Genomic DNA, 25227 nt, shown 5'->3' with positions numbered 1-25227 from the left:
TCTCTCTCTCTCTCTCTCTCTCTCTTTTTTTTTTTAAACTGGACAAGGAAATTACCTGGAATGCAAAAACTGATCTGCAATTTATATGAACTGTTACAACTCTGGAAGAAAAGGAGTACTAGTGGCACCTTAGAGACTAACCAATTTATTTGAGCGTAAGCTTTCGTGAGCTACAGCTCACTTCATCGGATGCATCGTATAGCTCACGAAAGCTCACGCTCAAATAAATTGGTTAGTCTCTAAGGTGCCACAAGTACTCCTTTTCTTTTTGCGAATACAGACTAACACGGCTGCTACTCTGAAACTCTGGAAGGTGGTGTCACAGGCACTGGCTTTCTCCATGCTTCGGGAGTGCTCAACCTTCTCTGTGGTCCAGGCCCTGCCCCCACGCCACTCCTTCCCTCACCCCCGTCCTGCCTCTTCCCACCCCGTTCTCCCCCCTCCCCCCAGCGCCTCCTGCACACAGCAGAACAGCTGAGCCTGGTGGGTGGGAGGGAGGGGGAGAGGTTGATCAGCAGGGGATGAGGACGGGGTGGAGCTGGCTGCCAGTGGGTGCTAGGCATCCCCTAATTTTTTTCCATGGGTGCGCCTGCCCTGGAGCAACCACGGAGTCAGTGCTTACGGGTGGTGTGCGAACTGGTAGGGAGCTGATGGAGATGTGGGTATCAAAGGAGAATTGCAGTTACCATTCAGGATCAGGCCAGTGGTCAGTCTAGTCTAACATTCTATCTTTGATAACAGCCAGTAACAGATGTTTCAAGCAACCTCATTAATGACTTTTAGAACAAGCAAGCTGAAGGGGAAGCTTCTTTCTAACCTCTGCCAATTACAAGTTGGCTTATGCCATGGAGCTTGAAGACTTAGCTCCCATATTATTTTTTAAAATCCTTTCTAAAATAACAGATGTTCTTGTCTGTGTTCATATCTAATCTTTTTCTTAATCTTGCTAAGGTCTTGGTGCAAATAAATTCAACGGGTTAATTATGCACTTAGAAAAAAAAAGTAAAGTTCTTCCTCTTATCAGTTCTAAATAGTCTGTCTTTCAGAATCATTAAATGTCCCCTTGCTCTTTGTACTATGACAGAAAGTAAATAGGAGATCTATCTTAATGTCCCTCCTCTATATCATTTTGGTTATTTTACATGCAACTGTCAGGTCTCTTACTTGTCTCTTACTCCTCTCTAAGCTTAAGCTCTCTAAGCTTAAGCAGCTGAGAACTTTTGTGAACAAAACATTCTTGTCTTTCTCAAAAAAGTAATTAAAAATCACTCTTTTCAAATGGAAAAATTTTGATAACATTTTCAATTTTCTTAAACCATGAAAATTTTTAAAAGGGTGGAAAATTTCAAGTCCTTTACAACCATTGGAAAATAGAAACAACTTGAATGTCAGTTTCTCAATTTCTTATTTTTCAACCAGCTCAACTATAAACTGAACAGATTAGGATCATTTAGTTTCATTTCATATGAAACTCATGAAAGTCTTTCATAACTTCCATCATTTATCTTTGGATCCCTTCCATTTTTGCTGCCTCTTTTGATAAGGGGTACCCTGAACCAAAACACAGTATGCCAGGTTACAGTATATCTGATTTCCCCATAATGGCATATTTTCAGTTAGTTCGTTTAGTTCACTAGTAATTTTGTATCCTATTCTCTGTACAGTTTAGCATGTTAATTTGTTTGACCACAGAGTACTGAACAGATATTTATTGCCCATATCCCCTGACTCCTTCCCCAAGTTAGTTAACTCAGAGTTCAGCAATATGTGTTCATATTATTCCTTCCAGTGTCCTTGCACTTGTCAACATTATATTTTGTCATTCAGTATGATGCTTAATTGCTTTGTTGGGGCCTTCTGGAGTTAATCAGTTGCCTAGGTTAGCCTAACCTGAATAACTTTATCCTCTGCAGATCTTGCTACCTTGCTGTTGGCTCCCTCATCCAGCTCATGAATACATTAAACAATACAGGTCCTAGTCTTGTAACCTGTGGACTGTCCCATGGTTCACTTTCCTATGTTAACATGCTCCTCTTCTTTTTTGTCTTAGCCAGTGTCCAGTCTATCAGAGCTCTCCTGCCCACCCACTCCTATGTAGCTTCCTTAACTACTACTTCTGAAAGATTTCTGCCAGCAGCTTTAACAATTCATGAGGTTTTTGGAGGCCTGAGCCAGCAAGGGAGGTTTTCAGGGGAGGGGGAAGAGAAGGGAAGCCTATGTGCTGATACACCAGCACTTTAAGGGCTCTCCCGGCACTACTGTCTCAACTGCCCTGCTGTTCTGAGGGAGCAGCACCCCTGATGCTTTGGTGCAGGGATATGTGGCTCCCCTAACCCTATTGGTTCCTTGTGCAACAGAGTTAAGGTGGCGATGGCAGTGGCATCACTATCAGCCAGAAGAGCTACTTGGCTGCCTCCCCTACTCCACAGGTGTCCTGCTCAACCAGGGCCGGATTTAGGGGCGGGCAATCCAGGCGACCACCTGGGGTGCTGGGCTTCGGTGGTGCCGGGCTCAGGGTGTTGTTTTTGTTGTCACCAAGAGGAAACATTTTACTTTGTTCTATTTTCCAGGTATTTCATTTTTCACTAACCTCCTAGAATGTTCTGGACCTTTGTAGAATCTCATGGAACCTTCCAGACTTTCTGAAAACTACATTTCCCTTGAGTCGCCTAGAACGTTGTCAGCCATGCCCTCGCAGGTATATAAGGGGCAGTGTGGTGCAGGGCCGTGCTAGTCAGTAAGATGGTGGGGGGAGGCCAGGGGCCCATGGGCCCCACCTAGGGTTGCCAACTTTCTACTCACACAAAACTGAGCACACGTGCCCCGCCCCTTCTCTGAGGCCTGTGTCTGCTCATCCCCCACTCCATCCCCCCCACACTGTTGCTTGCTCTCCCCACCGTCACTCATTTTCACTACCTGGCTCAGGGGGCTGGGGTGTGGGAGGGGGTGAGGGCTCCAGGGGCCAGAAATGAGGCATTCAGAATGTGGGAGGGGGCTCCAGGCTGAGGCAGTGGGTTGGCATGTTAGAGGGAGTGAGGGCTCTGGGGTGGAGGAAGGCCTGAGGGATGGAGCCAAGGGGTTCAGAGTATAGGAGGGGGCTCCGGGCTGAGGCATGGGTGTGGGAGGAGGTACGGGCTCTGGGGTGAGGCCAGAAATGAGGGGGAAGGGCAGTGTGGGGGCCATAGGGCCAGGTTTGGGTGCTGGTGGCCTCCCTCCCCCACTGTTAGGAAGCTTCCACTGCCCGGAGTGAGATATAAGAACAAAGTGAGAGCCCAGCTGCAATATTGTGAACCTTGTTTTATTGTGTAATTGTGAAAATGTACTTTGTATTTTAAGACTCGAAGAGTGTAAACAGCGACTAATAAAGGACACTTAATGAAACACCAGAGATATCTATAGAACCGTTATCTATGCAATAATATAAAAGTACTGTTTCTTCGTTTGATATGCTTAACACATAATGTTTGATGACTTGATGTTACTACATTTCAGTTATTCTTAAAATTTAAAGAATAACTGAAATAGAACTCTTATATCACACTCACTTCCCCCACCCAGGAAAACACACAACTGCAAACTGTTTCAGCCCATATGCATCTCGAAAGCAAGCTACTCGAGGTCTTACATCTAGACAAACACCTAGTCCCTCAAGGTAGGAGCTGAGATTGCCTATTTCCTGGTGAGTGTGACAGAGTTTGTCGGAATTGAGTGTATTTGAAATGAATGCGAAGTGATGATGGCAGCGTGGGGATTTCCTACACTTCTAATGTTGGTGGCTGACACTGGAAGGAACAATGCTTGCACAATATGGCTTATGTGGGATTTACAATGTTGGTTTGAAATTATAAAGAAAAGCTCAGAGGGCAAGTCATGGCTTCAATAAAGATCAACAGGCAAGAGTTAAAAAAATAATTTTTTTCCCATTCATACACCTGTTTTGCTTCTGTTTGGAGTGTAAGCATCTTTACTCAGGGCCTGGTCTCACTTTGTCTCTTGTCCCAGGGTCACCTAAACCTTTAAGGGGGCTGGGGAGCATCCTCATCTATGTGAAGTTTAGCCCAGCTCTCCAGGAGGGAATGAGTACAAGAGTCATGTGATGGGGAGCATGTGCCTAAGAGCCAGGCCTGCTAAGGGAGACATAAGGGCAGCCTGTGGTCAGGGAGGAGTGAGCTTTCTGTTAGAGTGGGAGAACAGCCAGGGCAGGGCCACTGGGGAGGCCTAGTCTGGTCACATAAGAGAAGACAGGGCAGATTGGGTATGGGGACCTGTAGCAGAAGGTGGATGTGGGTTTCCCCTGTGCTGCAACCTTGGGAGCAACTACCCCTGTCACCGTGGGGAAGAAGGGACTGATTGGAGCCTAGGACAAGGGCTAAAGACCCTCATGGAAGAGGAGAGACGACTGAGAGGAAGGGTTGGACCTGGCAAGAGTCTGGGGTGAAAGACAAGTTTTGTGGTTCTCTTTAGATTTTGATTAACTCCAGAAAGAGTTTTCTGACTGTGCTGGAGGACTAAGTCATCTTAGGGGCCCAATAATTCTGAGAGCTGGGGGGAGACAGCAAGTTGACCAGAGTGGGGAAATTATGGCACCAGACTGAGGGAAACTGAGGTAGAGGACAGGTCTGAAACAACACTGCTTTAGGCCCTAGTACAATCTCCGAAGCACTTAACACACTGAGGTGCTATATTAAAAACTATCGTTCCATTTTACCAAGCCCCATGTCTCTGAGGTAGAAAATGTTAATACATCTACACTGTAGGGAACTTTTAAAAATCACTTAAATTTCTTGGGCCATTCACACGCTGTGAAATACTGTAGAAGCATCAATAGAAGAACCTTAAGACCACATTAATGTGCCCTAGCCAGAAGTTGCTAACCCCAGGAGGATTCAGGAATACTCCCATGACTTTCGTATGAAAGACAAACTAATTACCCGTGTCAAATATAGTGCTGCAAGGCTTCAAGCCAATGCAAAAGCATTCAACGCTCATCCATTTGTGCTTTGCAGTCAATACAGAAGTAGCTGAACATTTGTTTTCCTGCTCCTTTATGCCTACTTTATTGTGAGACATTCAGGAAATAGCACACTATTATAATCAACAGCTCAGAACTACATTAAAACTTGATGGGCCATTGCTTAATGGCAAAAATAAGTAATTAGAGCTGCAGCGTAAGCAGCAATCAGAAGCAAACTCTGGTGGGATCTCTTCTGTAAACACAGGAACTGCCAATGCTTGTCAGCATGACTGTTGTGCCAGGAAGGAGGAGGAACTGGCTAAAATACTTTGACTTGATCTGTGCAGTAGACCCACCAGTAATTGGACCTCCATACACTCATGAATAATGTAGCAGGGTCTGCTTTCATAACTATAGCTCACTGTGAAAGCAGGGAGGCTGCTACCTAGCAAACATTAGACAGCACCTGCCTGGTAGCATTACCGATATAACAAACAAAGCTGAAAATGAGGTCACTGCCAGGCATCTTTAGTTTGTTCAGCTGAAAGTGGAGGAGATGTTGGTGGAGAAAACCTTAGACTGAACGTTTCTGCTACAGATTGCTAGGTATTGTGTCTCATATTAGCTGATGAGAAGAGCAGATTTTTAGAGATTGCAACTGGGAAGAAAATCCTTATTGAAAAGGCCTAGAATAAACTGAGTACCTTAAAGGAGAGCGAGGAAGAAAGTTCTAGGAAACAAGAAATAACATAACCCAGCTGGCATAAATTATTCCATAATCTTTAGCTTCCTTCCACTGTCCTCCATGAAGCACACCTTAGTGTTTACAGTACCTTTTTTTAGCTATTCTTTATTACTGCAAGCATTAGGAATGAGGTGACAATAATTCTTGTACCTCTAAGAGGCATATTTGCCCCACAGAAAAGGCTGTAATTTGCATCCCATTTCTACTGTAACTCCCATATGGCACAGTTCTTTGGGGTTTGAGTGTAGATATGCAGTGCTTAGAAAAGAGATCATGTCACTGGCCACTCCTCTCCCAGTCTCTCTTCTGCTTCTTCATTTCCATCTCTGGGAGCAGCAAAACAAAGCACTGAAAGAAAAAGTGGCAAAGTCTTCTGAAGAAATGGAGGCTGGATCTGACATGGCAGCTGGTGCCTCTGACCCCTCTGACAGTGTGGTAAAGCCATGACTTTTTGCAAGAACTTTGAAACAGGGAGGAGGAGAGTGTAGAGGAAGAAGGTTGTTAGGTTAGATCATTAATGTGATAGTGTTTTTCAGCAGGGTGTCTGAAGCCTTGGTTAAAATTCTGCCACCAAATTGAAAAGAAGGCAAAGAGTTACTTACTTCATGGAGCATTCCCATATTACTTAATAGAAAAGCTTTCTATATTTAACACTTCCATAGACTACAATATAAAATTATATCCTTGCTCTAGGATGGTTTAAAGCTATAATGGATAATGTTAAAAGCTATAGCTTTTTCTGCATAATAGCTATCTAATTCCAATGTTTTCATCCCATAAGACACTTCCATAAGGGCTGCCTCTGGAGATTACTGCAAAAGCAGAGGCTGCTAGAGGATAACTATCCCAAGGACAATCAGTATTTCTAAAGAGCAATGTTTTTGACAATGGAATGGACCAAATTATCACAAAATTCAAGTTCCTGAACAAGGAACCCCTCAGATTGCTCTACAAAGTACTCATCCCTACAGACTCCTCTTTGAATAATACATACTGAACACTGCTGTGGGTAACTTCAGTACAGCTTCATGAAATAAAATGTAGCTACTTCAGAAGAGAGGCAAAAAAGAAAACCTGAAATCCATGCCTGATTGATTTATTTCAGAGGATAGGGTGATGAGTACTACTTGTGGGACACAGAGTTTTTGAAAAAGGAAAAGGAGGACTTGTGGCACCTTAGAGACGAGCAAATTTATTTGAGCATAAGCTTTCGTGAGCTACAGCTCACTTCATCAGAGTGGAGCATTCAGTGGAGTTTTAGAGCAATTCCCTAGATTTTCAGCTCAGCCACTTTGTAGCAGCACAAAATTAGAGATGAGTGAATGCTGCAGCAAAACTTTCACTGATGTTTGCTTGCATAAAAAATTGGCTTGGCTTCACTTGTGTTTGCACTCCATTTTGTAGTTTTTTAATAGAAAGCTAACCCAGCTATGTCAGAGACCCCCTTGGGACTGTCACCTGATGTGTTGGAATTACCTCTGAGCCCATTTTCCACTGGCAGCTTGGGACTCCAGAACCCTGCCTTGTTGAGCCAGACATGCTAGTCTGCTGCAACACAGAGCCAGGTCTGGTCCATGCCCCCAAACCTGCAGACTTTAACCAAAAACTGCTCAGCAAGTCACCTATCTCCAGCATCCAGACACCTAGCTCCCAGTGGGATCCAAACCCCAAATAAATTTGTTTTACTCTGTATAAAGCTTATACAGGGAAAAATCATAAACTGTCCGCCCTCTATAATACTGATAGAGAGATATGCACAGCTGTTTGCTCCCCCAGGTATTAATCACTTACTCTGAGTTAATTAATAAACAAAAGTGATTTTATTAAGTATAAGAAGTAGGATTTAAGTGGTTCCAAGTAATAACAGACAAAACAAAGTAAGTTACCAAGCAAAATAAAACAGAACATGCAAGTCTAAGCCTAATACATTTAAGAAATTGAATACAGGTAAATCTCACCCTCAGAGATGTTCCAATAAGCTTCTTTCACAGACTAGACTCCTTCTTAGTCTGGGTCCAATCCTTTCCCCTGGTACAGTTCTTGTCAGTTCCAGCTCAGGTAGTAACTAGGGTTTTTCTCATGACTGCAGCCCCTTTGTTCTGTTCCACCCTCTTTTATAGCTTTGCCACAAGGCAGGAATTCTTTGTCTCTCTCTGGGTTCCCACCCCTCCTTTTAAATGGAAAAGCACCAGGTTTAAGATGGAGTCCAGTATCAGGTGACAGGGTCACATATCACTGTAAGACCTTATTCTTCATTACCCACAGGCTGGCCCACACATCCACAAGAAGGCTTGCATGTAAATAAACCATCTACAACCAGTTGTCCAAGTCATTGGGAGCCATAAAGATTCTAAACCCGCATTAATGGCCCACACTTTGCATAGTTACAATAGGACTTCAGAATAATACTTCATATTTCTAGCTTCAGATACAAGAAAGATACATTAATACAAATAGGATGAACACACTCAGTAGATTATAAGCTTTGTAATGATACCTTACAAGAGACCTTTTGCATAAAGCATATTCCAGTTACATTTTATTTACACGTGTAAGCATATTTCCATAAATATATGGAGTGCACCGTCACACCAGGAAAGGAATGATACCCCAGATCAAAAGACAAAAATGAGTATATTTACATAAAGTCTGACTGGTAATGTTCCAATGCTCTCTGAACCCAGCTGAATAACTCTTGTTAATTATAGTGGAATCTGACTTAAAACAGTCCTCTACTGAAGATACAACATGTATGAAACTGAACCAATGGCCCATGTGACTTATTGTTTCTGAAAGCCTTTTTGCTTTGTGATCAAAAGAAAATTTGGTGCACTATATTCTTTTCCTCTCCCCTGCATATGCTGAAGTAACTGGAAGCCAGATATTTCTCAGCTCCAATCATTTAGGTGCTTCTCATCTGTGGTTGGCAGAACCCCCAGAGCTGAAATAAATTGTTTACCTGTGTGTGCAGGATATCTACCAAGCAAGATTCCATCAAATCACTCTGCGAGTTATGATTTAAGATAAGGTCTGTATAATCTAGTTTTAAGTTAATCAGTAAACTGGGTTTTATGGTGTTGACTTTTATCTCTTACAATATTTTAGAATAAATTGAAGCAAAATAGAAAACATTTTAGTAATCTTGGACTGAATGTTATAATTTTGAATGGCAAATGGTGAGATCCTTGTTGTGCTTATGATGACTGGACTGATGACTATTTCCATGAATGCAGAATGGTTGTATATCTTTGTCTAATATCAGCAGGCTGATGGGTAGTGGTCTGATAGCATCAATTTTTCTTTTGAAACCATTTAGAGATCCAAATATAAGTTGATTCCAGTAAAAGTAATAAAATAAAATTAAAATAGTTTAGGAGTTAGCAAGCAATAAATGGGAAAAAACACAGTGTTGCTGGAAAAGTATTGAATGAACTAATCTAGAGAGATGAGGGGTAAAGGAGATGCAATAAAAATGACAGGAATAGATATGGCTGGACATACCTGCATTTATGATGTTCCCACATAAGTCAGGTTTTTTTGTTTTTTTGTTTTTACTTTCAGCATCATGTTCAAAACAGTCTGGTGGGTTTATTTTTGAAAAGAAGCTAGCTTCAAATTATGAAACAGTCCATTAGGTATTGCCTTAATAGCCTCTCACTACTGTGAGTGCAAAACAACTCTTATAATTGTGTAGGGAGTGTGGGGGCGAGAGAGAGAGAGACCTCAACTATTTGTATTTGAATAATTGGTGGATAACTTTGTAATTTTTTTTTAAATTTTCCAGGGGGAAGGGAAAGACCTCTAGTTCTTGCTGTTGTCAAGTTTTGTTTTTTTTCCAGTGGGACTGGCAGAATCTAGCTCCATGGATCATGAATATTGTTCATCAGGTGCAGAAGTACTTGACCAGTCTGAACGCTGCAGGAGGCAGGTTTCAGAGTAGCAGCCGTGTTAGTCTGTATTCGCAAAAAGAAAAGGAGGACTTGTGGCACCTTAGAGACTAACCAATTACCAGCAGGACAGTGGGGTGGGAATAGGTATTGTTTCATATTCTCTGTGTATATATAAAGCCTGCTGCAGTTTCCACGATATGCATCTGAGGAAGTGAGCTGTAGCTCACGAAAGCTTATGCTCTAATAAATTGGTTAGTCTCTAAGGTGCCACAAGTCCTCCTTTTCTTTTTGCTGCAGGAGGCAGTCCATAGAAATGCCTGAGGTGGTAAGAACGCAGATAACTTGTGTAAATTAGCTCCCTATCCCCTTGTGCTGCTCTCTCCCAGTCCCACTTCTCTTGCTAGTGTAGCATGACCTACGGCACCCCTGAGGTTGCAGTAACCCAGATGCTACACCAGCTTTTATGCAGGGGAAGGGAGGGGTTGAAAAATAAGACAAGGACAAGGTCCCTATATTTTGCTCGTTAAAGTTAATCGAAATAGGCGAAAAGGGGAGCTGTCTAGAAGAAAAGAATAATATACTATAGGCATTTCTATTCAGGGACAGAGTTCTTTTGGCATTGGTGATTGCTGAAAGGCTTCACCATCAAACCTGAATGGGGGCTGCCTAGGGCCCTGAATTGCCTTAATTCGGCAATTCTGAAAGGAAATGGGGGGTTTCCATTGAATGTAGCAATTAATCATTTATGTGCTTAGCATTGTAGTTCAGCTAGTGTGTGGCTAAGTCTTTTCTAATGGGTAATTTAGTATTCTCCTTGTACTTTGTTTCAGCTCTGTGTTCCTGTTGGCTGAGTGTGACTTGGGGCAGGTTGTGTTCTTTTCTCACTAGCCCTAGACCCTGAAAGCATACAGTAACTATGCACTGCTCATGTGACTTGTCAGTCAAGTGCTGGTTTGAGCTGGACTTTTTTATACTTCAGTCTTCATGAACTTTTTTCTTTTTAAATAGACATTGAGCACTGAAATTCAGAAGATGGCTTAGACGGCACACACTTCAAAAGCTTATAATATTCATGACTAGATAGAGCATGAACTCCATTTTCAGATGGCCTATTTACATACATTGTTAACTTTCCACACTGCAAACTGATCACTGGCCTCAGAAGAACCAACTGTTCTGAAGGCTGTCAGAATGGTGGCTCTGCGGATGACAATATACTGTAGCAGTGCTACTGTAAAATTCCAAGTACCTGATCCCAAGGATGGGGACTCAGCAGGAGAGCCAGGTGGCTGGAGGAATGTGTTGAAAGTTTGAGACTCTAATGAGAAGACAAAGATTAGGCTGCCCTGGCTGGTGGCTGGCCTGTGGCTTATGTAAATATATTATCCATTTAGCTTCTAATGGAAAGGTTTCTGTGTCATAAAAATCATCATACCTATTGGCAATGAGTGCACAAGTCAAGGACTGAATGGAGTGGTGCTGGGATTTACTGAGGACATTATCTGGACTCTGTTATGCAGGAGGTCTAACTAGATAATCACAATGGTCCCTGCTGGCCTTAAAATCTATTTATGAACTTCTCTCTGCATGCAGTTCCCTTCAGGCCAAAGTTGATGTTCCACTGCTGAGTCCATGTTCTACTTTGTTTGTGGATAAATATTGTGAGTGTTCTTAATCTGGCAGCTTTAGCCAGCACTAAATGTATTTAATGTTCTTTTAATTGGCTTTGTCAAGAAATTACAAAAGCAGAAAAGCTATAAACGTAAGACAGAAGTAAGTAGCAATGCCCAAGCCACTCATAGAGGATGGAAGTTTCATACACTACTCTGTTACAACAGGAAATTGCAATAATAATTTAAAATAAATTCACCCTTGGCACTCAATATTAAAGTAGCAAAGGCGAAGAACTCCCTAATGAAATGTCTCTTAACTGATGGAAACTCAATTAAATAAAATTGACTCTTCTTTATACAAGGTGTAGAGAGATCATTTCAAATTCTTCTGAAACTTATAATTGCCAGAATGGCATCAGGGATTTGGTAGCTCCATAGAGACACCTTGTTGGACTCTTGAATATTTCATTGGGTTTCTTGGGGGGGGGAGTTATCTCAGACTTGGTTGAGGGAAGGGTCCCTTTATTGCATGGATAAATAAACTTCAGTCACAAATTGATGATCCACAGGGTAGGATCTTATAATGTCAATGTTGAGAATTTTTACAGTCCACTGTGGACTTCTAGATTAACTGACTTTTAGGTTGCATTATTGGAAAGGAAATGTAGAAAATGAGTTTCAGTTAATCTCTTATTTAGACCTATAGCCTCCAATGATCTGTACCATATCTGTTGGAAAGATAATTTCCTCTGGACTTGCAATAAGACTCTATGATAGGTCTTAGTGTCATGATAGCTTGGGTACTACAGTCCTCTTGGACTGAAACTTCCACTAGCTTTGTAATGCTGAGCCAAAAAATGGCTTGCTTACTGAAGCACAGATGATGCTATTAAATAGTTTCTGGAGGAACCATTGTGAAAGGTAGAAAAGGCAAATTTAGATGTGAAACAGACTGAGGAAACTCAGCATTGGCTTTTGTTTTGCCTTTTGTAAATCAGTGGTTAGTCTGCATTTCTTTCTGGAGAGGAGAGAACAAAGGAGACAGTATTGCTATATCAAGATAATCTGGGACATCTCTTTTTACCTTAGAAAAATCATGTTGAGTTACAACAGTAAGTGTTTGCTCTACAGCCTTTGGGTTTAATGGTTGCCGTCAGGTATCTGAGAATGTCACGTGGAGCAGCCTGCTGTGACTGTGATAACACTTTTTTGTAATTTTTCAGTATTAAGTGGCATATCTCCATTAAATAAGGTACAAGTGGAAGTATTTCTCATTCCCTAATAATATACTGTTTGGATAGCAAATAGAAGACTGTCTATAGGAAGACTTTCTCTTCTGTTTTCCTTCCATTCCATTTTCAGTGTTCTATTTCTGACTTGATCTATCATTTACTTGATACAATTATGAAACATATGAATACTTTAAAAGAAGACAGCATGGTTCAGTGGTGAGAGCCATGGACAAGAAGTCAGTGAATCAACAGAGGATCTGGGAATGAAAGCTATGACTCTGGAAAAATTGCAGCCTCTCTGCCTCAGTGTCCCCATCTGTAATCAAGCGTACCCACTTTTGTAAAGCATTTTGGCTGAAACACTGCATCTGTTTGTTTCAATGGCAAAACTCTCATTGACTTCATGGGGCCAGGTCTTTACCCTTTGTGATGTACAGATGAAATACATTACCTAAACTATTGCTCTTGATTGATAGTACAGAGCATCCTGCTAGCAAAGCATATAAACACTCACGGCTTGATATTCAGAGGACCTCCTCCCATTATCAGAGTTGCAAAGCTAAATAGTGCTGGCCTGACTTTTGGTATATTAATCGTAATATAAACAAAAGCACTTGCACCATGTACTTTGTATAACTTCAAATTCTATATTCTCTAAGTTTACTGAAACTCATTGTGACACTGGACCCCATATTCTTCACAGTGATATTATTATGATACGATTATGACATAATTATAATGTATTTTATGCAAAATAAGTCATGTGAGGTGTCATTGGAAAAGTTATGATTTGCTGAATATGATTATCCTATTTATATGCATGTATCATTTTTGTATCTGAAGTTATGAATATTGATTATGTATCTGCATTTCAAATGTAGTTACACGTGGCTAACGCCCACTAGACAAGATGATTTCAGTCTAGATAGTCGGTGGGGAAGGGCCTATTCAGGGCAATGGGCCATTAGGAAAAAACAACAGGGCTTAGGAGAAGCTTATCTCCCACCTGGGAAGCCTTCCTGAGAATGCTACAGACAGCCTCCAAGTAATGGCTGCTATGACTCTACAAGGACATGTGATCAGACCACGTGTCTCTAGACTCCATCTTGGGATGTCAGTATTTTTCCACAGACTGGTCTGGGAACCAAGCTTTGAAACAAAGGGTTGCCACCATATTCAAAAGCTATATAAGGCAGGGAGTGACATCATCTGGTGTTCTTCGCTCTCCACACCAGAAGACTCCTGGAAACACCTGAGGAACAAAGACTGAACTGGGGGAAGTGTTGGACCCAGGCTAAAGGGATTTTTAGCCTTTGAATGAAACATCCACCCAAGCTGTAAAGCAAGTGCAGCTTGCCCCTTAAGAATCTACAGCCTGCTTGTATCATTTCGTAGGGTGAGAATCTGCTATTCCTATCCAATCTATTTAGTATATTAAGTTTATTTTGCATTTTTGTTTGTTCTCTAGGTAATCTGCTTTGATTTGTTTGCTATCACTTATAATCACTTAAAATCTTTCTTTTGTAGTTAATAAACTTATTTTTGCTGTGTCTAAACAAATGAGTTGGAGTGAAGTGTGTGGGAATCATAACTCAGGGGCAAAAGCTGTTGCATATTCCTCTTCACATTGAGGGAGGGGGCGAATTTTATGAGTTTATGCTGTATAGTTCCCTGTGCAGTGCAAGACAGTATAATTTTGGGTTTATACTTCAGAGTGGGTGTGTGCCTGAGGAGCTGGGAGTTGCCTTAACTGTAGCCTTCCTATGCCGGGGCTGGTCAGAAAACCTGCATATAATACAGTTGGGTATGGTCCTACCTGTATGAACGCTGGTGAAAGTGCAGGCTGGAGGGCTTTCCAGCTTGTCACAGCAATATAGTGTGAGAGGGAACCCAGGATGGTGGGTCAGGGGACTCAATGGTGCCCCAGTTCCAAGTGGCACCCCATCACACTCATCTAAAATTAAAGAACATGGGTTTTTAGTCCTTAAGAGGAGCTGTCAACTAGAGCCAATAGTCACAAATACCAGGAACAACAGGTCATGTCACTGATAACATTCTGTGATACATAACTGACTTTTCTGCACTTCTCCAGTTTTGCATGCAAGAATAATGCCTGAAGTCACACAGCTTTCTCCTGAGAAGCCTGGTAATAACCCTCTTCATTCACAGATCTATCACTTTGCAAAGGAGGGTAAGCATTTATTTTTCCCATTTTACAGATGGAAAAACTGAGGCAAAGAGACTGAGTGACTTGCCCACAGGGAGAACTGGGAATAGAACCTAGGTCTTCTGACTCTTAGTCTCATGCCCTATCTACTGAACCTTACTGCCTCCCATATTAATACACCACTGCTAATGCCCAAATTAGCACTGTTTGTAGATATACCAAGTATTTTATAAGTCCCTGACAAAATGCTGTATACGTAAAGTACTCTTTTTGTTTCAGCTAGTCAGCTCAATGTGACCTTTCTTACCAAGCTGTGACTTGTCTCAGCCAGTTAGACTCTGAGTGGTAGGCTTATGAATAAGAATTTTCTGAAGTCTTTTTTCTGTGCTAGCAATCAATAAGGGTCACAAATTGGGCAAAGTAACACCAAGTGGTTATTCAGCCCTTCCCTGTTCATTAAAAATGCTATTATACATATCTCAATCCGGACTCTCCCAGGATAATAAAAGGCATTGCTCTGTAAAATATAAGCAGTATGCAAATCCCAACCTCTTTAAAAATCAGTATTTTCACACTAACCATCTGTACATCACAGGACCTAAAAGATCTTTGGCAGCAGCATCTCAACTTGCTCTTCCATCCCTTTCTGCATTCTACGTGGAATATTGGAAATATGCCATGAGTGGCACTGTGGGACCATTCAGTGCAGACAGAGGTCACTGGAAAAATTAGTAACAAAGAACTGCAGATCTGTTATTGTAATCTTTCTTCTTATAGCACCTGATTAAAGAAATGTGGCTTTTTTGCCATGCTTTGAGTGTTGAATGGCACTGATATACTTGGGTACAACCTGGCTGGCCACCTCTCTGATAACTACTTCACATGCCAAACATAGGTCGAATACTTTCTTTCAGTATCTGGAGGGTCAGTTTCCTCTTTCAATAACCTTTAATTCTGGTCTGCTGTATTGATTTCAAGGGTGGGTAACTATGGATATTTTATTTCCAGTGTTTTTCACTTACATGTAAAAATAATAGTATATGCAGAAGTATAAGGAAACTTATTTCCTCAATGGTGTCAAATTTCCTCCATAAAGTTGGGTGACTTCACATTGTTCCTATACAGCTCAAGCAAAATGTTATAGTATGGAGCTAATAAAAAGAGAGAGGTCTGTATCACAATGACTTTCATTTATTAAATGATGGCAAAGTAGAATCTAAAGTTTTAAAATGTCAAGATTCTTTTGAAAGTGAACATGTCTTCTGGCTTCTAGTGGCATTTTGCCATTTCTCCTTTGAGTAAAACAATTAGTCTACTAACACTCTGAAAATCTTTTATGAGAACAGAGCAATGGAGCAAAATGCTTCTGCAACCAGATCTCCGCTTTCTAATCATAAATTGCTCCTGGCTTCATGCACTGAATTCACAAAGTTGATAGCACTTTTTTTTTAAATTGGTACTATTTGGAAAATGACTCCTCTTTATAACAAAATTTTAGCAAATAGAGATTGGTAAGAGAGTCCTGACTGCATTACAATAAGAATGTAAGAAAGTTGGAGAAACTGGAAAAGGAAGCTTGCTATAACCTGGTTATCTATATTACAGCAAAGTATAACTTGGAGTCTGAGCCTGCAAATGTATACCATATGGTGTAGTGCTCATTAATGAGTAGTCTGACAGTGTTCTCATCCAAACTTCGGTGAATATACACATTTATCATATACTTGGCTATAAAGCTTGTTGATGTGGATAGGGGCCTAGTCCTGCACTGATTATCAGATAAAAAGGCTCTCAACAGGCTGTAAAAACAATAGTATGATTATTATGCAATGATATGCCACAGCTAGAGCAGGGCAGAGTAGAAAGTAGTTGCCCATGACAGATGGAACAAGTGTTTCACTCGTGTGCTTTGTCTGAAGCCCAAGCACCACCGCCCAGGGCTGACACATGTAACTTAATTTAGCTTTGCAGGGCTTCTTGTGCTGTGGGACCCCAGGCAGGTGCCCTGTTTCCCACCTCCTAACTCTGGCCCTGCACTTGCAACACCCCTAAAACCATCCTGCAACCCCCATGGGAATTGCAACCACCAGGTGGAGAAATGATCTAGATGAGTTGAGTACTCCCTGGAAGTACTCCCAGGGGTAAGTATACCCCAGGTTGAGAAACACCAGGTTAGAGCAAAAGTCATAAGCAGTATGTGAAGGCAGTTAAGTTATTAGTAACTTCAAGCATTTGGGAGTTTAACTTCTACTACTATAAAAATCTGGTTTTACAAAGTGAAAACACTTTCAATTACAATTTGTCAGTTTCTTAGGGCAACAATACTCTTGCCTTCCCAAGTGGGTTCCCTACTGTCATCCAAAGAAGATCCTCATATAGAAGTGGACGAGGAAAGTTGGCAAGGAAAGTTTAGTCAATTATTCTAATCAGTTGGTTGTACAAAATAGAGAATCAGACTCAAAACTTTGGCTATAGCTGTTTGTGATCCAGAGATGGAAGTTTGCTGACTTCATGAAGAGGTCTGCTTAATGCTTTCAAGAAAGAGCGGCTTCTTTCCTTTGTCTTATCTGTGGATTATAAATCTCAGACAAACATCAATGTGTAAAGCAGCTTCCCCCACAAAAGAAGCTATCCTTTGTTGGTTGTGGCAAGGACTTAAAATCTCTCTGTAGAAGAAAGTAGCGTTGGCTAATGTGTTGTTCCCAAATAATATGTTGTGTATGTTCAGTATTTTGTTGGCATTTTTTCCAGTTAGTTGCATTAGAGGGTCCAAACTATCCCAAAATGGTAGTCCTAAAGCTTTTGTCATCTCTTGATCTGGTTTGACACTATTTTTGCTATTAGTCATCCACTGGTTGCATTTGTAAACCAGCTGGTGAAAATGTCTGCACTTTCCTGAACTCTGTAGGTGGCATCTAAATCTGACAGATGCTTAGTCTTTAGGATCTCTCTTCCAATCCTGTCCTGGAGGTGTAATTATTCCAGATTTATTTGGCATAGTAGTGGAAAGTATGCTCACTTAATGATGGAAATAGCTTATTTCAGTGCAGGGGTGGAGGTGGTGTTGTCTATTGTAAATTTTGCTCTTTGTACCTACTGAGGATAAAATTGCAGGGAAACATACACAGTGTGCAGTATCCTCAGCAGGTGTAAATAAATCTAACTCCATTGATGTTTAGAGCTGATGGGCCAGACCTTCAGCTAGTGCAGAACAGTGGAGCTACACAGCTTTATATTAGCTGAAGATCCATCCCATTGACTCTAAAAACTTGCTTTAGAACAAGTTTGGAAATAGTTTTAAATATACTACTAGACCCTCTAGAAGATCACCACATAAATCCTGCTTGTCAGAGCTAAAAAAGTTAGTTAATATTTCACAAGGGGATGGGTGGCTTTATGCAATGGAAATTCTGAAACACTTTCACCACTTTTGTTAAACCATCTAAAACCCTTAAGATGGCCTCTCCAAGACAGCCCATCACCTCATTGGGGTAGTGGTCAGAGACCTTCAATCACGAAAGCCACAAGACCGACCAGTGATTCTGATTCAACCACAAGGACTCAAGGACTCAAAAAATTCCAAAATTTTCTAACTGACAAGAGCACCCCATCCTCAGGACAAGAAGTCAAAGACTTGGTGAATCATTACCATTCTACCCTGACTTCTGCCATTGACATGCTGGTCCCCAAATGGTCCCTTCCTCCTCATTGCCCACATAGATCTCTTTGGTTTTTTGACACCCTGTGACGGATGAAGAGAGGGACAGAAACTTGAGCGGCAATGGCAGAAAACAAAGGCTGATTCAGAGAGGATAAAACATAATGAGTTCCTCAAATGAGTTCCTCAAACATAATGAGTTCCTATGCTGAGGCTGTAATACAGCCTCCAAGAATCTTCCTATCAGTTTCCACTGAGGCTGCACAATCCCTCCCCAAAGAGTTATCCAGAGTGGCAAGATGCGTCACTAATCCTGAATGCCTGCAACTTGCATCAAAGCTGAGCACCAAGCATTGCAAGAACTATCATCCTGCTTCACTGAAGAGATCATACACGTTTGGGAAGGCTTCACAAACAGCATGGATCTGCTCCACCTGAACCCACCAACCAACAGCCCACCTGCATTCCCAGAATTCAATACATTCACTCATCAAATTCAGGACCTCCCCCACAAAACCCATGAGTCTGGCCTATGCTCTTCTTGGCTTGTGACAGAGTCATGAACTGGGGGAACTCCAGAGCAAAACAGCCAACTGCTCATTCAGAGAAGGAATCTTCCCTTCCTCTGTCAAACACACATTAGTCTGGTCAATACTGAAGAAACCCGTCCTGGATACTTCAGTCCTAACCAATTATCACACAGAATCAAACCTCCCATTCCTGAGTAAAGCTCATAGAGAAACTGGTATAAAAGACCAACTACAAGCTTATCTAATGGAAGCCAATATCCTACAACCAGCACAATCTAGATTCAGGCAGGACACGGAATTGGAATCAGAACTGCCCTAGTGGCACTAATGGATGATCTCCTGCTGTCAATGGATAGAGGATAGACATCCATTCTCATATTTCTGGATCTCTGCACACCATTTGATCACAAGATTCTGCTGTCTCACCTGAGAGGTGGTCAAGGATTGCCAACCCTCAAAGATTGTTCTGGAGTCCCCAGGAATTAAAGATTAATTTTTAATTAAAGATTGTCATGTGATGAAACCTCCAGGAATATGTCCAACCAAAATTGGCAACCCTAGGTCAGGGTAATATGTTAAAATGGTTTGAGCCCTTCCTAGAGGGATGTACCTAATGAGTAGTGATGGGAAACTGCACCTCCCCCTCTAAATCCCTTACTTATAGAATTCCCCAAGTCTCCCTCCTGGTTCAACATCTACGTTCAACCGCTAGGTGAACTGCTCAGACAAGGACTCAAGTGCCAGCAATATGCAGACAACTGTTCTATGTATCCTATTGTCATGGACTAGGATGTAGGCAGTCATACCTACTGGTTGGAGCAGTGACGGTCAGACCTAGTGGTTGGAAGCAGGAGTCAGAGCTGGAGTCAGGAGCAGGATGAGACAAAAGCTGGTAACAAGGCAAGCAGGAGTGACTGCAGGTGCAGGTGTAAGTGTTGAGCTGCTAGTGACCTGCTGCTGCTGGGCTTAAGAGCATGCCTGTTGGTTCCCGTTGGCTAATCAGGTGGTTCTGCTGTAGCTCACCCATGTTCATAAGTTTGCTGGGCTTAGCTAGTCCCAGGTTCAGCTGCAGGCCTTCACTCCTGCCACTTTCACCACATATGGCCGCACCACTACCACCAAGGTGGTCCAGTGGTTGGATGAGATCAGCTTTTGGATAAAGAACAGCTGGCTGAAGCTGAACCCAAGCAAGACAGAGGTGATGTTGGTGGCCAGAGGGAAACATTTGGAAGAGCTTACAACCACAGTGCAGTGTCTGTTTGTTTGATTCAGTCCATAGACTAGGAGTACTCTTGGATTGCTTGCTGACGTTGAGCGCTCACATAACAACATCCATGAATAACAATTTCTACCATCTCCACTTGGCTAGGAAACTCTGTTTTGTACTGGTAGATGAAGAGCTGACCTCAGAGGTGATGAAGGCATGAACAACTCAGCTGGATTACAGCAAAGTAATATATCTGAGCATGAAGCCTTCGGTAGTTAAGAAACTCCCACCAACTCAGTACTGTGCAGCATGTCTACAGCAACACAGGCTACTGCAAATCTTTCCTCTATGCGCTGCACTGGCTTCCCATAGATTTGTGAATTGAGTTCAAGGTCTCAGTCCTTCTCTTCCATCTGCTCCATGGCCTGGGCCCAGGCCATCTACAAAGACGATCTAAAGATCTGAGGTGAAGACGGTGGTCAACAACTACGCTCATCGGCGGCGACTCCATGGGTGCTCCGGGGCTGGAGCACCCACAGGGAAAAATTGGTGGGTACTCTGCACCCACTGGCAGCTCCCCCACCCACCCCAGCTCACCTCCGTCTCTGATTCGCCTCCATCTCCACCTCCTCCCCTGAGCGTGCTGCCGAGTCCTGCTTCTCCCCCCTCCCTCCCAGTGTTTGTGCTGCGAAACAGCTGTTTCATGCGGCAAGCTCTGGGAGGGATGGGGGAGGAGGAGGAACGCGGTGCACTCGGGGAAGATGTGGGGCTGGGTTAGGGATTTGGGGAGGGGTCCAATAGGGGCAGGGAAGGGGTGGTGTTGGGGTAGGGTTTGGGGAGGGGGCGCGAGCACCCACCCATGCTAAGGAAAGTTGGTGCCTGTGGCTACACTCCTCTGGCACAATGGGGTTTATGAATAAAAGTACAGCTCATCTATGTGGGAGAGACTACCTTCTCTGGGATTATGCCGAGATACTGGAATTAACTCCCCCAGGAGCTAAGGGCCATCACAAACCTCACCACTTTTCACTCCAAATGCAAGACAGTTTGTAGAGATTTTTGTTTTTTGATGATAGTGGGGTAAGCTAAAACTGAAAAGGGTGTACTGGGTGTGGTGAGGGGGGCGCAATGGAAGGTAATTAACATATAAGGAAGAAACTGGTTCTTTGTCTTTTTAAGTTTAGCCTAATGTCACTTTTTTCTTCCCAGAGAAGCCACATTTTTTTAATGCTATATCTCATTAAGTCAGCAATTAATGGTAAATATCACAGGGCACCTACTGTACACCATTATATCAATGCTAAAGATGGCCTAGCTTATATCTAGAAAGCATTCTCTTTAACATAATGCCATAGTCTTTAATCAGACTTTTGGCCTTTTTCCTCACAGTACCCTGAAGAATTTAACTATTCAAGCCTGTGAAAAGATGAGCCCTCATTTTAGAATCTTTCTTTTTAAGCAGCTGAAGAGGAGATCAAACCACAAGATTTTAGACATCTAACTGAAATGTTCAACATAAATTTCATTTTAAAGTATGCCTGACTTACAGCAGCTGATATGCCCTATTAATGAGCTCTTGAGGAGGAATTTTTCACACTTCCAAAAAGCCTGACTGTCTATTCTGTAAAACCTCAGAAAAGTGATTTATGAAGTGCAGCCATCCTGGTAGCAGGTGTAGCTTGAGTCTTTGTGAACCCAGGTTGAATTCAAGCTGATGGTCTAAAATTGAAATCCTTGTATACCCCCCCAAGTACAGTTTTGATTTTGACTTATGCTGAGACAGTACTTAAAAGCAACTTCTGCTTGACACTTTACAGAGGAATGTAAAACAATGTTTGCTGGGTGATGAAGGGCAGGAGGGTAAAGCATGTGCTTTGGGAGCAGATGTACAAAGAACCAAATACTGCAAATAAACCTTTATTCACATGAGTAGTTCCACTGGCTTCCTCTATGGGTTAGGCCCACTTGTGTGAATAACTATTTGGAGGACTGAGTCCTCTGACTTCAGCCCATAGCAAATGTTTTTTAGCTGTTTATATAAAAACACCTGAAAATCAGGCCTTAATTGAATTCCCAGAAAATGAGGCATTGTGGTGTGAAATTTAACACTGCGAATACAGCTGCCTGCTATGAAAGCTGAAAATGACTAGCTGATTAAGAACCTGATTAAGAACCAGTTCCCATTGAAGTTTATGGGAGTTTTGCTACTGGCTGCAGTAGGAGCAGAAGCAGGTCCTAAATACTGAGAAGTCTGAGCTCTAGAGCTGTAAATAGAAGATATGTTCTATCCTTAAAGGCATACATTAGCTGGCCTTATAGGCTGTTTTATGCCAAGAGTGGGGAAGACTGTAGTTAATAAGGTTGCCTGTTAATAACGTGAGTCATTCCTCCAGTGCCTGAAAAAAAGTATTTAATTTATTTGCCAAGAATAAACTAATGCTGCTGTGGCTGCTTTGTAATCTAATTACTGCTCATGCTGAAAGGAAAACAAAGCTGGTTGTTTCCCTATACCTCATTCCTTGTATCAGAACCATTTCAACTGTTTGAATTCAAACAAGGTAGAGGAGGTAATATCTTTTATTGGACCAACTTTTGTTGGTGAAAGAGACAAGAAATTGGTCCAATAAAAGACATTACCTCTCCCACCCTGTCTTTCTAGTATCCCCTGGGATGAACATGGCTACAACACTGCAAATAAAAATAATAGAGGCAGATGTGGAGAAACTAGATCCATGTTTTGCTGTAAACAGAGGTTTGATCATAATTATGAAAACTGGAAAAGCAAAAATGGAGAGAAGACAGCTTTGTTTAAAACAAGCTAAGCAGACCCAAAGGAGTCATCAGATGTCTGTGACAGAGACCACCTTTCTCAGCTAAGGTATTAAAAGTACAGTTTTTTCCTTTCTCTGTTATAAAGGCTACCCAATTCTATACAGGGTAGACTAACTACTAGTGTGAATATATTTTAAATGAATATGAAATATTCATCACCTATGCCCAGGGATGCTCCTTCTTCACCATGTCAATATGCTTTTTTTTTTTTTGGTACAAGATGCAAATGAACAACTGTTTGGCTCAAGGTAGTCATTTGGACTCATGCTGAAAAATTTCAACTTTTTTTTTGTCATTTAAACAATTGCTCAATCCTTGGTTGGAATAGAGATAAGAGAGAACATGAATTTTTAGTACCAGTTGCCCTGGATTTCCTATTCCATATGCTCTCTTTCTCAAGGGAGGAAACAATTCAGGAGATGATGGGAAAGTGGTAATGGTCATTGGCACAGGGATATGCTACTTGATTTGAAGTGGGATGAATAGTAATTGAATACAAGGTAACAATTAGCTAGCAGAGACCTGTGTGAACGGAGTCAAACTCCTCGAGTACAATTATCAGAGGCTCATATGCAAATGCTGCAGGCAGATTCTGAGTTTTTGCATGATTTATTTGGAAAACAAACATGTTATCCAGTATTAAACCACGTGAAACTCCACATAAAGGTAAGATTGGCTTATTTAGCTACCATAATAGAACAGAGAAGTGGAAAGAAATGAACAAAGGCTACCACAGCTGGTGCATTTATACCTGCAAATGTCAGTTCAACCTATGAATTGCTGTGACGAGGCTTGCAGATGTCTGTGGTGCCACTTAGATTGTTGTTCATTTCTTAGTCACTCCAATGTCTAACAGTGAATCAGTTTCTTGGCAACTGTCACAATTCACATTTATGATTTTAAATTAACTTGATGAGAAGACGGGGTTCAGAAATATTAAAGAAGAGGTGGCATATAAAAAAGCAACTGTAATAGTTGACTTAGGGCTCTATGAATATGAAATGTTCAATTAGTCATTGGATAGTGATAGATCTAGATGGTTAGAGACAAATCTGGGAAAGCTGTCCTTTGAGAAATAACTTTAGCAGGCTTTTCAAAGTCCCTTCAAGTTTTTAACGTGGCGTCTGTCACCTCTTTCCTTTTCCCCCATGTTATGTCTCTCAAGCAGAGGCAACAGGGTAAGGATACAAGCTCAGTATGTCACAGCTTGCATGGAACTTGGAGGGAGAAACAGAGACTGCCGGAGGGAAACATTTGGAGGGGACAGAGAAGTCTGTCTGTCTGGCACATGGCTTGAATATCAGTTGCAGAATCTCTGTAAATAGTTTTCTTTAATAAAGAGCCAGTTTAGTTTTAGAAGCATGGAGTCCTCTCATGTTGTGATGCAGCATGCAGTCCAAGAAACACAGTAAAAAAGTTCCTATAGAAAGGTGGTGAGAACTCTCAGGGTATCTCTATGCTGCAATTGAACACCTGTGACTGTCCTGGGTCAGATGACTTGGGCTCCAGCTGCAGGGCTGTAAAACTGTGGTGTAGACATTTGGGATCCAGCAGGAGCTTGAGCTCTGGGACTCTGTGAGGGGGAGGGTCTCTCCTCACAGCCCTGGTTGTATACACCTTTACCTATTGTTAGCAGAAAGGGAGTTTTGTTTCAAAATCCTTTACTGACCACATAGCTTCAAAGCATTCCTGACAGAATAGTCAGACCTTCTAACCAGATTAGCAACTAAGCTATACTCATGCTCAATATCACCCTGGTGGGTGCATGCATAACCTATTAGGATGGAATGATTTGGATCTCTTAAATATTCAGAATGATTGTAATGAGATATTGAATCACAAGCACAGCCTGAAAGTATAAAATCTTTAATGAAACAAATCACATTAAATCCTGATGTCTTGGGGAAAATATTGCAAAGTCAAGTAATTTTTGTCTGCATATTGTTTTGATAAAATTAATGGATCTTATTGAATAAGCTTTAATTTTAATTGAATTCTCTTGCCAGTTCTTGATTTGTTCTGTTTCTATTAAATATTCAAAGTGCTTTTTTTTTTTTTATGGTTCTATGCTCTTACTAGAACAATTATTGTTACTTTGGGATTGACTACTGACCATGACAGAATAATGAACCAAATAGGGAAATCCAAGAGATACTTCTTAAATACCAAGAAGGCTTATATATTTCCTAAAATGAGCAGAATTCCCCAATCAAGGAGGGAGGAAAAAAACCCTTTCTTTATGGTCCGTTTCAGCGGCAACATTTCTATGCATCTACCTGGTTTCCTGTCAAAGCTTACATTTGTCAAAAATGACCCAGAATTTCCCCTTTGATTTTGATCATGCTAGAGAATTTTATTAAACACAATTATTGTGAATGGGGAGAAAAGAACAAGTTCTA

At 41.6% G+C, this 25227-nt stretch overlaps 1 long non-coding RNA gene across 2 annotated transcripts in view; it reads right to left on the bottom strand.

Moving 5' to 3' along the window:
- The window catches only part of LOC311518956, a 63860-nt gene extending 56091 nt beyond the window's left edge, over window positions 1–7769 (bottom strand). For both annotated transcript variants that reach the window (XR_014711155.1, XR_014711156.1), the window contains exon 1: window positions 7658–7769. This is a non-coding gene — a long non-coding RNA (uncharacterized lncRNA). The remainder of the gene's footprint in view (window positions 1–7657) is intronic.
- Between the last annotated feature and the right edge of the window lie 17458 nt (window positions 7770–25227).

Source organism: Lepidochelys olivacea (genome assembly GCF_965140295.1).
Source record: "Lepidochelys olivacea isolate rLepOli2 genome assembly, chromosome: 3".
NCBI classification, from domain to species: Eukaryota; Metazoa; Chordata; order Testudines; family Cheloniidae; genus Lepidochelys; species Lepidochelys olivacea.
This window is presented reverse-complemented; position numbering and strand designations above follow the sequence as displayed.